The sequence below is a fragment of the Paroedura picta genome, chromosome 13, assembly GCF_049243985.1.
Source record: "Paroedura picta isolate Pp20150507F chromosome 13, Ppicta_v3.0, whole genome shotgun sequence".
Classification (NCBI taxonomy): Eukaryota; Metazoa; Chordata; class Lepidosauria; order Squamata; family Gekkonidae; genus Paroedura; species Paroedura picta.
In genome coordinates, this window is record NC_135381.1 from 31,033,982 (window position 1) to 31,047,446 (window position 13,465).

At 41.0% G+C, this 13,465-nt stretch overlaps 1 long non-coding RNA gene across 1 annotated transcript in view; it reads right to left on the reverse strand.

The window, feature by feature from the left end:
• Positions 1–10,344: 10,344 nt before the first annotated feature.
• The window catches only part of LOC143823123 (uncharacterized), a 44,318-nt gene continuing 41,197 nt past the window's right edge, over positions 10,345–13,465 (reverse strand). The window contains exons 2-3 of the long non-coding RNA XR_013226385.1: positions 12,411–12,480; positions 10,345–11,325 (exon numbers count right to left, since the gene is read on the reverse strand). This is a non-coding gene — a long non-coding RNA (uncharacterized LOC143823123). The remainder of the gene's footprint in view (positions 11,326–12,410; positions 12,481–13,465) is intronic.

The following is a 13,465-nucleotide window of genomic DNA, read 5'->3' on the forward strand; positions in this document are numbered from 1 at the left end:
CACTATTGGTGCTGGGTAGTCAGGGTTGGGATTGCAGTCTTGAGCCGTGGGAAAACCCCAGCTCATGATCTGAGAGCTCCCTGTATTTGAGCTGGCCACTGTCCACATCCTGCTTCTCCAGGATAAGAAAGAACAACTTGGTGTGCTTTGCAGAAGAAAGCAAGAAGCATCCATTTAGGATCTCTGTTCTATCTATCTGCTGTTGTATGGCGTGTAGTCTATTTGCAGTGTAGCCATAGAGGCCTGCAATATGCTCATTTTAAAGCTTTTGTACTCTGCTTCAGTAAGGATATTTTTGTAAATATTCCTTCCTAGTAAAAATTCTCTATTTTAAACCTCAAAGTGTTATGAGTCTTTTCCTTTCCATGAAGCAGCAGCACCTGGTGGTGCCTTTCATGAGGTTCATGAGGCCACTTGTCAAGAAATGATGGGATTGTCTTCCTTGACTGACCCTCTGACTACAGATCTGGCACTCTATTAAGTGGGTGCCCTCCACTATCTGGAAGTGCTTTGACACCTGAGAGATTCCAGATCCTTCCCCCCCCACCTCATGCTGACTAGCAGCCTTGGGAGTTCCCCAAGCCCCCTCCTTTGAGGAGCCCTGGGCAGACATGCCATGTCCAAAGCTGGAGGCAGAAGAAGCAAAACGAGGGACAAGGGGTTCAGATGATGGTGTGTGGGTAGGTTCACCTTCATCTCTTCCTCTTGCTCCACCACTCTTCTTTGCTCCTGTCCTCCCACACCCCCAACTCAGGCCTGCTGTACCTGGAGGAGTCAGTGGAGTCAACTGGCAGACTAGTCTATCCCCATACTCCACCAAGGCTCTCTGCATTCCTGAGCTATGGATTGGGGACATGCTGCTCAGGCCCCCAAAGCTCACCCCACAAGAGACAGTTCAGACACCTTCTCCTGCAGGCATCATTCCACCCTGTATCAGGGCTCTTACCCCAGCTGGGGAATTCCCTTTGCATTGCACTGACACTGGGTCCCTGGCTGATCCTCAAGCCATCCCAGTGGTCTCCCTTTGCCCTGGGGAGTGGTTTGGGGTTCAGCTTGCTGAGCAATGTGGGACTGGCTCATCAGGTGGCCAGAGGGGGTGGGAGCAAAGTCCTTCTAACCACACAATTACATCACACTGTCTCAAACTTGTAATTGCACCACCACAGGTCTAAAACTCTATACATTTTAGCAAAACTCGCAAATTACTTTAAAAATTACTTTTTAAAAAAGAAGTGTGGTGATGCCTGAAAGTGTAAAATGGGAAGACATATACCTCCCATTGACATGCCCCATAAGATATTCATATTATCTCAAACTGTATTGTGACTGCTGGTCCATATGAACTGTCAAAGTAGATTTGTTTGCTCCTGGAATACTTTTCTTGCTTTCTTTTTAATATTATGAGGAAAGTTCTAATTGAGATGAATTGTTGGGTTTATTTGCCCTGGGGATCTTCTTCTTCTTTTTTTTTTAATGTTGGGCAGAAAAAAACATAAATTCTTCATTGAAATCTTTTGAACTATTTCATTGCACATCAACAGCCCTAAGATGATGAACTGTCATTCTGAGCAGAACTCCTGTAAGAAATCTTCTTAACTATCAAAGGTATATGGATTTAAATCTGTCAGCATTCACTCCTGTATAAATTACTAATGCTCTGTTGCACTAATAGTGGAGCTGCAAAACAAAAAAACAAAACAAAAGTGAAGCTATTTAACCCATTTATCACAAATAGAAAAGCAAGCCAAAGTTTTTCTCAATGTAATTATGCAACCAACTTTATTCATTCATTAATTCATTCATTCATTCCCCAGCGTTTTTGCCAAACTGAACTGAAAACTCATGAAAATTATTTACAATATATACTGGCTACCAAAGCATGACAAAATTAAACTGCTATAACCCATTAATTGAACTTAATAAAGCTTTGAATTATTTTTTGTTTCTTAGCATTCCTGCCGGGTTAATGATGAAAACTTTCTTTGGCTAGGAAAAACAATTAAAAACAAACACCAATATTTAAAGCAGATTACTTTTGCCATGTATAAGGATGTGCCATAAGACTTAATGATGGTTAAATAATAAATCATTCTTGAGAGCCATCCTTTATGTGCACTCCTCCATAAGTCATTATTTATTTGGCTCATAAAATAATAGACATCAGGATTGAAAATACATGTATCAAGATCTGCATAGATGGGTGCTGCTTATTGCCCTCAACGTGTTTAAAAACCAAGTTGGAAATTTTGCTATATCAGCTCAGCCAGGTCAGGATGTCCTAGTATTAAGCTAGGATACTTTATATAACCTCCCCACCAGAAGTAGAATTGAACTCAGAGCTGCATTAAACAGTTCAGGATCTGTCAGAGGGGAGAAAGATGTAGGTAACACAAGGGAGCTGAGGGAAGACTCAATGTTAGAAGAACCTAAACAAGGACCAAGCATCTTCATGGGAATAAACAAGGAGTGTCCTCCTCAGATACCTCAAATAGGGGAGGGAGGATTTTACAGAAAAATTATGGAATCAGAGATAGACTTCATGAATATTTGTAAACTGACATGACTTGTGATGGTCCCTTCCCACCGCTGATGGCTTTAGGTCCTAGCAAGAACCAGCTCAGCTCTGGAACTATTACCCACTGAACGTCTGACAACAGCCAAAGGCCTACATGAGTCCTTTTTTTGGTTTGGGACATTGTTCTACAAAATAGTCATTATGACACTTATTACAAAATAATAATAATATGTAACTATAATAAAAGGCCTAATAACATTTTGGGCCTCACAATGACCTTTTAAGCCTCACAATTTAAGGGACAATGACTGCTCCTGCCTTGGGCCTCATAATTTAATGGCCAATGAATGTTCCTGCCTGTGTCATCCTGCCAGACTTCTTGACACCCATCTCTCCACTCCCATGCCCTCATTTGCCAGTATGCCACCACAACCCCCTCCCACATCACAAACATTCAACCCCATGCCCTTACAGATTGGACAGCCCCTCCCCTTATTCTTCCCACTGCCAAGCACTAGTGCCCGTTGTATTCCTTGATACAACGGGCTTTGCCCCTAGTTAGATATAAACAGCCTAGTAAGTATTTTCAAAGGTTAACCTATTTAAAGGCACTTCCCTGACAAACAACAGAAGCAGTGACAATATTATGGAAGCAACCTGTATCTCTCCACTAGGGAAACTATTTAAGGCAAGTTTATTTATTTATTTATTTATTTATCATACTTTTATACCGCCCTCCCCGGAGGCTCAGGGCGGTTTACATTATAACAGAGAACCATACATAAAACAGTCTGTAGAACATGTACACCAATAACCAACAATTGCAACCAAACACAACACAGTATAACAATAAACAATCATAACACAAACAGGTCCAGGGCTTGTTGATGGGATTCTGAGGGGGGTGGCTTATTGATTGAATTCTGAGGGGGGGGGAGCAGGGGCCCTTGGTCGCTGTAGATTACATCTGGTCTCGGCCAAATGCCTGGTGGAGGAGCTCCTTTTTGCAGGCCCTGCGGAACTGTTTAAGCTCCGTCAGGGCCCTGATCTCCTCTGGGAGCTCGTTCCACCAGGTAGGGGCCAGAACAGAGAATGCTCTGGCCCTGGTCGAGACCAGACGGACTTCTTTAGGGCCAGGGATCCTTAGCTGATTGGAGGCAGTAGAGCGTAGAGCTCTTTTGGGGGCATAGGCGGGGAGGCGGTCCCTCAGGTACACTGGGCTATGCCATTCTAAATCCCCATTTGTCCATCCCCCCAAAAAAACAAAAATGACCGGAAATGACCATCACATTCTGGCTAAATTAAACTTGCAGAATCTGCACTGGAGGGGGCACATGCTTTGCATGCAGAATGTCCCAAATTCAATCTCCAGCATTCAATCTCCACTTCCATGGATTTGGTAGCAGGTGATATGAAAGAACTCTACTTGAGACCCTGGAGAGCTGTTGCCCTGGAGACAATACTGATCTTGATAGATTGTGAGTCTGATTCAGTATAAGGCAGCTGCATATAACCCACAAGAGACATCTTTGTGCCAGACATGAAACTAGTAATTTGTAAAATGTGTTTGCAAGATCCAAGACAAGATTGACAATACAGTCCTAGGCAGAGTCCCACTCTTTTAAACCCTCTAACTTCAACTGATTAAGTAGGTTTCAAGTGAAAGTGAAGTGCAATGCTGTTTAGAGGCTCAGTAGTAATTACCTTACTTTGCAGAGGACAAAACCTTTGGACCGAGTCACACTGCTGTCTCATGTTCAGTGTTTGGTTTACTAAGACCCCAAGATCCTTCTCAAACCTACTACTACTAAGACAAGTCTCGCTCATCCTACAGTGACATATATGGTTTTTCCTAAATGAAGAACTTTATATTTATCACTATTGATATTCATTTCAGCCCAGTTTTCTAGCCTGTCAGGATCATCCCGTATTCTGTTTCTGTCTTCTGGTGTGTTTGCTACCCCCACCCCCAGTTTAGTGTCACATGCAAATTTAATAAGTAGGCTCTCTATTCCTTCATCCAAATAATTTAAAAATATATTGAACAACACAGGGCCCAGTTAAGATCCGTGAGGCACTCCACTCATCTCCAAGATGATGATGAACCATTTACAGGAACCCTTTGGGTGCGATCCGTCAACCACTTCTCAATCCACCTAACAGTAATAGGATCCACACTGCATTATAACAACTTGTCAATAAGAATATTGTGGAACCTTATCAAAAGCCTTACTGAAATGAAGGTAAACTATGCCCACAGCCATCCTCTGATCCATCAAGGTAGTGAATTTCTTGAGAAAGCCATGCTGATTCTTAGTAATCGCAGCCATCCATTCTTGCTGCTCAAGGGCCAACTGTTTGGTTATCTGTTCTTAATTTTTGCCAGCTATAGACTTCAAGCTGACAGATCCCTTTTTTCTCCCATCTTGAAGATGGGGACAACATTTGCCAGCCTCCAATCCAATCTAAAATTACATTTACAAGTTCTTTTAGTACCCTTGGATGCAATTCATTGGCCCAGAGTATTTGGTTTCCTTTAAAGAAACTCAGTATCTATGCACTAACCCTACAGTAATCATGGGCCACAACTTTTACCTCATTAACCAGTTCTTCCCTATCTGTGAGAATCAAGTCTAAAATAGCGAATCCCATGGTTTCCCCCTTCCACTTTCCGGGAAATCAAGTTGTTAGTAAGACAAGTCAAGAATGTATTGGACTTTTCATGATTAGCAGAGCTGGTCTTCCAACAGATATCTGGGTAATTCCCATGACCACTAGATGCTGTCTCTCTGAGAATTTTGTAATCTGGACTAGAAGAATCTCATCCAAGTCCTTTGCCTGGCTTGGTGGGCTATAGCAGACCCCCTCCATAATATCACCTTGATTTCCTGCTTGTTTTATTTTTACCCAAAGACTGTCAGCAAAACTCTCATGCTCAGACACATGTATTTCACCACAAGTATATATTTTCTTAACATATAGTGCTACTTCTCCCCCTTCTTTTTGTCTGTCCCTTTCAAATAAATTGTACCTCTCAATCATATTATTTCAACTGTGAGTGTTATCCCACCAGGTTTCTGTAATGCCTATTAGATCATAGTCCCCTTCCTTTATTAGGACTTCTAGTTCTCACTTGTTTCTGATACTCTGCTCATTAGTGTAGAGACATCATAATCCTTTATACGAGTACCCCAGGGTTTTAGTTTTTTGAAATTTCCTGTAAGTTAATAGCTCCCTGCATATGCGCCATTCCTTTTAAATCTGCAGTCTTCCCATCTACAGTCATTGGCATTGAACTAGGCGCTGAATCTTGCTCCCCCATTGGACTTAGTTTAAAGCCCTCCTCACCAGGTCTGAAAGACTCTTTGCCCCCCCCCCTCATGAGGTTCAAACTATCTCCTGATGAAAGATCCATGGGTGTGATCCATGGGTCAAACACCCAAACCTTTCCATATTGTACCAATGATGTAGCCAGTCAGTTATCTGCATTATATTACTTTCCCTTCCTAACCCTGAGCCATTAACAGGAAGAACTGATGAAAATACAATCTGCCTTCCCAAGTCCTTCACTTTTTCCCCCAAGGCCACAGTCTCATTTCATGTAGTCGCCTTTTACCAAAAAAAAAAAAAAAAAAAAGGATTTAGACATAAAAGGATTTCTATGGAAATTTCCATTAGCAAATATCTTCATATGTCTGGCAATTTTAAAAATCAGTAGTGTTATTTAAGGAAAAACGAAACATACCAAGCACTTTAGCGTTAATTTTCATGTTGCATGTAATTATTGAAATAGATGATTCAGACTGCACTGAGGCCACTTGTGGGAAATGAAGGGAATATATTTTAGATAGAAAATTAACATTTCATTTCTTTGCTTTGTTTGACTGTATTACTTCAAAGTTATACTGGTGTGCTCATGAAATTATTCAAGTTTATTTTCAACGCACATCACTAAATGTGAGGTGGGGAAGGGCTGAAAATCAGGATAATTGGACAACAACTGAGAATCTCTTTAACTTTGGGTGTTTCCTTCTTGCATTTTAATCCCTACACCTATAAATTCTCTTGGAGATTATTTCCTGTATGGTGCCTCCTGACTCTAACAGGAATTCTCTTCCCCAGAGAATTAATGAGATAGATAGGACCATTCACTACTTGATCTTACTGGCTTATCTCTTCAGGTTAATTTCTTGTTTCCTATTTCCTCTTTCTTCCCTCCTTTTTTTTCCCTCCTCAAGTCTGCAACATGGTGGGTATAGTGATGCCTCCTGCATCTCTCCCCATCCAATTATTCAGATTAGACTAGAAATCTTCTTTTTACATTTGTGTGTGTAGAATTAAGCTTGCTAATAAACAGTTCTTGCATTAGTTAAGTAGGACCTTGGAGTATGCATTTTTCTTTGTTCTTTTTCTATCCACATGCACTCAGCTGCACATTGTGCTTATCAGCCAAACCAGGCACTCTACTAACTTTTGGGATATTAAGACTTTACCACAAGTCTATCAATTAATATCCTTCAAGTGCTACAGGAAATCTGCAATGACTTATTGATTGTGTCTGTCGTTATTGCTGGGTACGAGGCAAATGAATTTTCCAGTGGTAATCTTGGGCAATTCAGACTCATGGCCATTCGGTGAAATGACTCTGCCATTCAGTAGGACTGATTGACAGGAAAGGGTGTCACAACAAGTGTGATATGATGAACATTCTGAAACATTTTTAATGTATTGTATCTGCTCATGCTGTGTGTAGCAGCAAACACAATTTTACAGTTTTGTGGAGAAAAAAGGTGATTCCTCATCCTCCATTAATTTCTTTGCACAAAACCAGTTTCTGAATTTACAACACTGAACTTTTCAAATACTTGCATTTAGTACCAAACTGGGCAACACTGAATTCTTCTGTGCTTAGCATTATAGATCTTTTTTACAGTTTATTTTGGTCTTTTGAAGAACAAGAAGAGCTTTTATTTGTATCCCGCTTTTTACTACCTGGAGGAGTCTCAAAGCAGCCTACAATTACCTACCTTCCTCTCCCCCCATCAGACAACTTGTGAAGTAGGTGAGGCTGAGAAGGCTCTGAGAGAACTCTGATTCGCCCATGGTCATCTAACTGGCTATATGTGGAGGAGGACTGGGGAATCAAATCTGGTTCTCTGAATTAGAGGTCACTCCTCTTAACCACTACACCAAGTACTTCAATATGGAGATTCCACACATGTATGGAACTCTGGGGTCCTCAAGGACTGTCCCTTCCTGACACTTACTTTGCAGGAAATGGTTACTCTGTGGTGACTTCAGCAATGGTGGTAAGATATAGGTGCTCATCCTATCAGCTCTTCAGGCTTTGGACTATATATGGACTGTAATCAGACAGTTGTCTACCCCTAGCCCACCTTTTTGGTGAATTACATGTGATTAAGGAGAGGGAGTTTATTTACAATCTCTCATTCCTGATTTGCTGAAAAATATAATCACAGAACTTCATAGAAGTATGGCTGTACATAAGCACTTTATTGTCAACCTGCTGCTATCTTTATCTTTCCTCTTTATTGACTATTGCTTACTAACAATAATACTACAATAATAAGGAAGATATATTTATCCCTATGCATATTTTCTATAAGATTTTGTATTTATTCTGTAAGTTTCATCTATTTCTAGAAAATCTCCTTGTACTATGGTACAATTTTTTGCAACAAAAGAAAAAGGCTATAAGAAGAAAAATTGAAAATTGAAATCCACAAAATGAAATTAAGGGCCAAGAATTTAAGATTTAGAGATTCCTCAGATATGTAGGGCCCAAGCCACAAATAGTCTTAAAGGTCAACACCAACACCTTGAACCTAATCCAGGCCAGAATCAGCAACCAATGCAGCTACCTCAGCACAGGCTGGATATGGCCCTCCATGTTATACCAATGAGGACTCTTGCAGTTGCTTTCTGCACCAGCTGGAGTTTCCAGGTCAAGGACTAGGGTAGGCCTGCATAGAGCCACCCCAATCCAGCTGGTACCGGAGATCATCTACCAAGGCAACCAACACTGTCTACCATGGTCAGGATGAAACCCCAACTTGTATGGAGCAAGCCCAGAAACTTCCTCCAGGCATGCCAACAACTGATGCACCACATTTCAACCTCCTTGCTCAGAAATGTAAGATGCAAAACTGGGCAGTAGTTGGCTGGGTCCTGTGTGTCCAGTGATGGGTTTTTCAGTAAAGGACAAACCCTTCAGCACCTCTGTAGACAGGGAGAGGTTGATCATCTCCTTTCTGCTGGTCCCTCATTTTGAGAAACCAAAATGGACAGGGATCAATGGGGCAGGTGCTTGCCCTCACTGATCCCAGCAACTCATCCCCTTCAGTTCCTGAGGGCTGCCTGAAGCCATCAAACACATCCCCATGAGACAGCCAAGGGCCCCCTAGTTCTGTCTCTGTATTAAAGGTGGCAGGAAGTTCCTGGTGGACCGTCAAGACCTTGTTACTGTACTTCAGTTTTGCTATCTGAAATACAGTAATAGGGAAGGCCCGTAGGTAAATCCAACCTTCACTGAGTTCAACAGCTCAAACTTGCTAAAGGGCTAACTGTTGGGGATGAAAGAGACCCGCTTCACTTACTTGGAAACAAGTGTCCTCAGTTCTCCTCTTGGGGTTTGTGGTTGGTTGGGTTCAAACCCTGGACTGCTTCCTTGAGCTTAAGAACGGAAGAGGAATATTAGCCTTTTTCTGCTTAGCAAGCCTCAGCTGCTATCTGTCAGAGAAAGGGTTAATGTTTATTGACACTAGTTGCTAGTGGGAACAGGCAAGTGTGGGTCATTGTGATTTGTGATAAGTGTATAACCAGCTATTGCTTAAGTGCTTGGTACCCATGTCTGCAACTAATAATGAAAGAGGAGGATTTCTACTTCCTCCCTTTGTTTTTTTCTGAAACAGCTTTGCACAGTGAGAGAGATCGATCTTAGACTCCAAGCATGTAACAGTTAGGAGGACTGTAGAGCTCCATTATGAGCTCTAGGAAGCATTGCTTTTTCTTGTTTTGTTACCAAGATTCTCATACCCTGTTAGCCTAGTAACATAGTTTTTTATACTATAACACTGCCTTGTCTGGCCTCATCATCATTTATATAAGTCTGCTAACTAATATTACTTTTACACAAAATATCGAACAAGGAAGAATGTTCAAGTCACTCCAGTTCTCCCTAACTCTAGGACCTACTCCAGACTTCCTTCCCTTCTCTTTGGGAAATCTTGCACTCTGAAAGAGGTCCCCGGCTTTTCCTCTTTGGCCAAGAATTGGCTTGTTCTAAATATCCCAGGTAGCCCCTTTCAAACATCATAGTCCTGGTTGCTTTCCATGGTTGGTTTCTTGCATTGTAAGATTCTCTTGCATAACTTGGGTGGAGAGTGGGAGCCAGTGTGGTGTGATAGTTAAGAGTGATTGACTGTAATCTGGAGAACTGAGTTTGATTCCCCAGTCCTCCACGTGCAGCCAGCTCAGTGACTTTGGGCTAGGAACAGTTTTCTTAGAGCTGTTCTCACAGAGCATCTCTCTCAGAGCTATCTCAGTCCCAGCTGCCTCACAGAGTGTCTGCTGTGGGGAGAGGAAAGGAAAAGTATTCGTAAACCTTTGGGACTCCTTTAGGTATAGAAACTCAGTTCTTCTTCTTATTCTCCAGTGCCACCCTCAGTCCCAAGTCTGTATCAGTCTCAATTGGCCCTCCTGTGAGGATCTTCGATTACTCAGAAAAGCAAACTATTGGCAGGTAGTCAAAGATTTATTTCTTAAGTAAGAAAGTACTTTCATCAAGGCATTGTCAAAACTGAGGCCATGGTTTCCACATATATCCCAAACCCTTTCCCTCCCTGTTCTGTGGGAATCCAGCAAAAATGGGGGAACATCAAACAGCCTTAGCACTCCAATGAGAAATTTGGTTTCAAGGGAAAAATGGAAAGGAACAGAGCAAATTGGATGCTTAGAGGCGAGCAAGTGGGAGGGGGAGCGGAAATGCAGGAAGAAACATCAGGGTCATAAAACAAAGCAAAGGAGAAGCTGCCCCCATTTCCTACACATAACCTAATTACAGAAACATCCTAAATAATGGCAGAAGCTAAAGGATCTGACACCTGCCAGCTACAATTGCGGCTGGGGAGGGGTGGCCCATTCACCATAATCTCTGCCAGCACCATTATGGCTACAGCCACTGGCTCAGACCCTGCCCTCTTGGATCCCGCTTGCTACCGGTATGTCTGTGTTGTGCCTCAAGGTTTCATAGCACAGGTAAGCGACACTGACAGGAAGAGGAGTTACACGAGCCCTAGTAATCAGGTCACTGCCAGCCTCTGGACATACTGATTATCCCTGTTTCTACTTGGACCATAGGAGGAGATGCAGCAAGGAATTCATGAACAGAGACCTGTAAACAGGCCCCAAACTCTAGATTCTGGTGTTTGGCTGTGACTTACTTTTTCTAATTGTTTATGCATATCTGTGTCAGGATTGTCTAATTTCATAAAATACTACTAAACACCTTTGAGCTAGTAATTTAAAACCACGAGGAAACTGGGTGTTGAAATATTCATCCCATCCTTCAAAGCCGTTATGATTAATCAGCTATGCATACACCTTCATATAGTGCCAAATCTATTTGCACAGCAAGTCCCGGTATGTATTTTGTCTTCCAGAAATTCTGTGCACATCCTGGCTTTTTAGAATGCTCCGAAGGACGATGGTAGTGACTGATGCTTGAGTAAATATTTTGCTGGCCTAGAACGTTGTGCACTTTCTAATCCCTGTTGAGGAATATTGATTTCCTGTTCAAAACAAGAAAGAGTCACATTGAGATCCGAGCCTGAAACAAATATGAAAAATGCAAAGATAAGTTAGATTCAAGTGAGTAGCCATGTTGGTCTGAAGCAGCAAAACAAATTTAGAGTCCAGTGGCATCCTTAAGATCAACAAAGTTTTATCCAAGGTATGAGCTTTCCTAAGAATGCACACTCTAAAATCAGTTTTTTTCCTATTTATCTCTGAAATCTGCTAACCATTTTCATTATGCTGTATGTTAATTTACTCTCACACTCTACCTCTACATTTGAACTGATTATTTTCATTCCATGACATTGTATCTGAGGAAGTGTGCATGCACATGAAAGCTCATACCTTAAATAAAAATGTGCTAGTCTTAAAGGTGCCACTGGACTCTAAATTTGTAATGCACTCATCAAAAGATAGAAACCTGCAGAATGACTTCCTAAAATGTAATGGTAATGTCATGCCAGGGCTAGAACACTGGCTTTCAAATTCTGTCTCTTTACCTCCACCCAGAAACAGAAATGAGTTTACAACCATTGCTTACGTGCTCGTTTCTCATTCCTGCAACTGAAAATGGAAAAGACGGATTTCTACTTCCACCCTTTGTTCTCTGAGACTGCTTTGGGCAGTGAAGAGAGATCCATTTTGGAGTTCAAGCACATAACAACTTGGATTTAGAGCTCTGCCATGAGCTATAGAAAGCTATGCACTTTTTTTTTTTTACTTCCAAATTCCCCTACCCTGGTAGTCTAGTAAAATACTTTTTAATACTATAATACTACCTTGTCTGGTCTCATCATTTATATATGAACTCGACTACTTTAAATTACACAATTAACTTATATACACAATATAGTTATGGAAGCCCAGAATTTTTCTCTGTGCAAGATTGTTTTTACTGAGACCTGGCAGTAAAGACTAGAACAAAGTCTAAACTAAAACAAAACAAAACATTTTTTTTTCTTTTTGGAAAGTGTTGTGAGTCTTTTTTGCAAAGAAGACAGATTATGATTCTGAGTCAGAGCAGAGAGTTACAGAAAAGCCCTCTGATAGCTAAGCTGAATTTTGCAAAAGTGAGGCATACCCTCCAGGAGCTTTGGAACAAAGCCAGCAGCCAGGCAAGATGGGAGAAAACGAAGGAGATGTGTTGACTTCTGTAAGAAACAGGGAAATGAATGGTTCAATTCCTAAATTAGCCCCTGCTGCAATGCAACCTCTTCCCAATCTAAGCAATTCTAATTATATTAGCTGGACATGTAAAGTCCTAAATGAAATGGGAATGCAATGGTCACACCGTAAGAGTTGCTTTCCCAGATAAGGAATTCCCAGAATGTAAACAGTTTAAAATAGATAATTATGCAGCTCTCCACATAATAGCTGGGACTCTTCAAGATTCTGAGACAAGGTTGTAAATTGTTAAAACAGCCAAATAGCTGAGGAAAGAGCTAGAAGAAATATATCAAAGTAATTCTTTAACGTCCCAAAGACTTCTCCATGTAAAGTTTTTGACCATGAGCATTGGAGAAGGACATGACATAAACATTTAAACGTGCTTTTGGAATATGCAGACTGACTTGAGAAAAATGGACATGATATTAAACATTAATTAATAATAAATGTTGCATTTGCCTCTCTAATTAGGAAGGGCATGTGCACAACTTAATGTGCAGAGAAAAGCTAACAATTGAATATAGTTTTGAATATCTGCTGAAAAGGAATAACAAAAATTAATGATGATGAAACTCAAGCATCTGAAAACACATCTTTTTTGCAACTAAATAATAAATATATTGTTTGTCACATTTAAAGCTGGGGAAAGGGGATCTTTATTTCCTTAATGCAGAGAGGAAAGGCTGTGATCAGCCAATTCTGCTTCATGTAAACAAGCAAACATAGAGACTGTTTATGGATTTCATAGAAAAATGGGCCATATAAACTTTGAATTTATTAAGAAGTTTTTGTATGTGGTTATCAGATTATAGAATGTGATATGTCCAGGAATTGCTGTGAAATTTGTCTCAAAGCACAGTGATCCCCTGAAGATAATACAGCTTGTATCACAATGATCAAAGGTGAGAATATGAAGAACGGGATGAGGCATGTCGCAATCAAGATTACAATTGCTAGAAAGAAGGACTC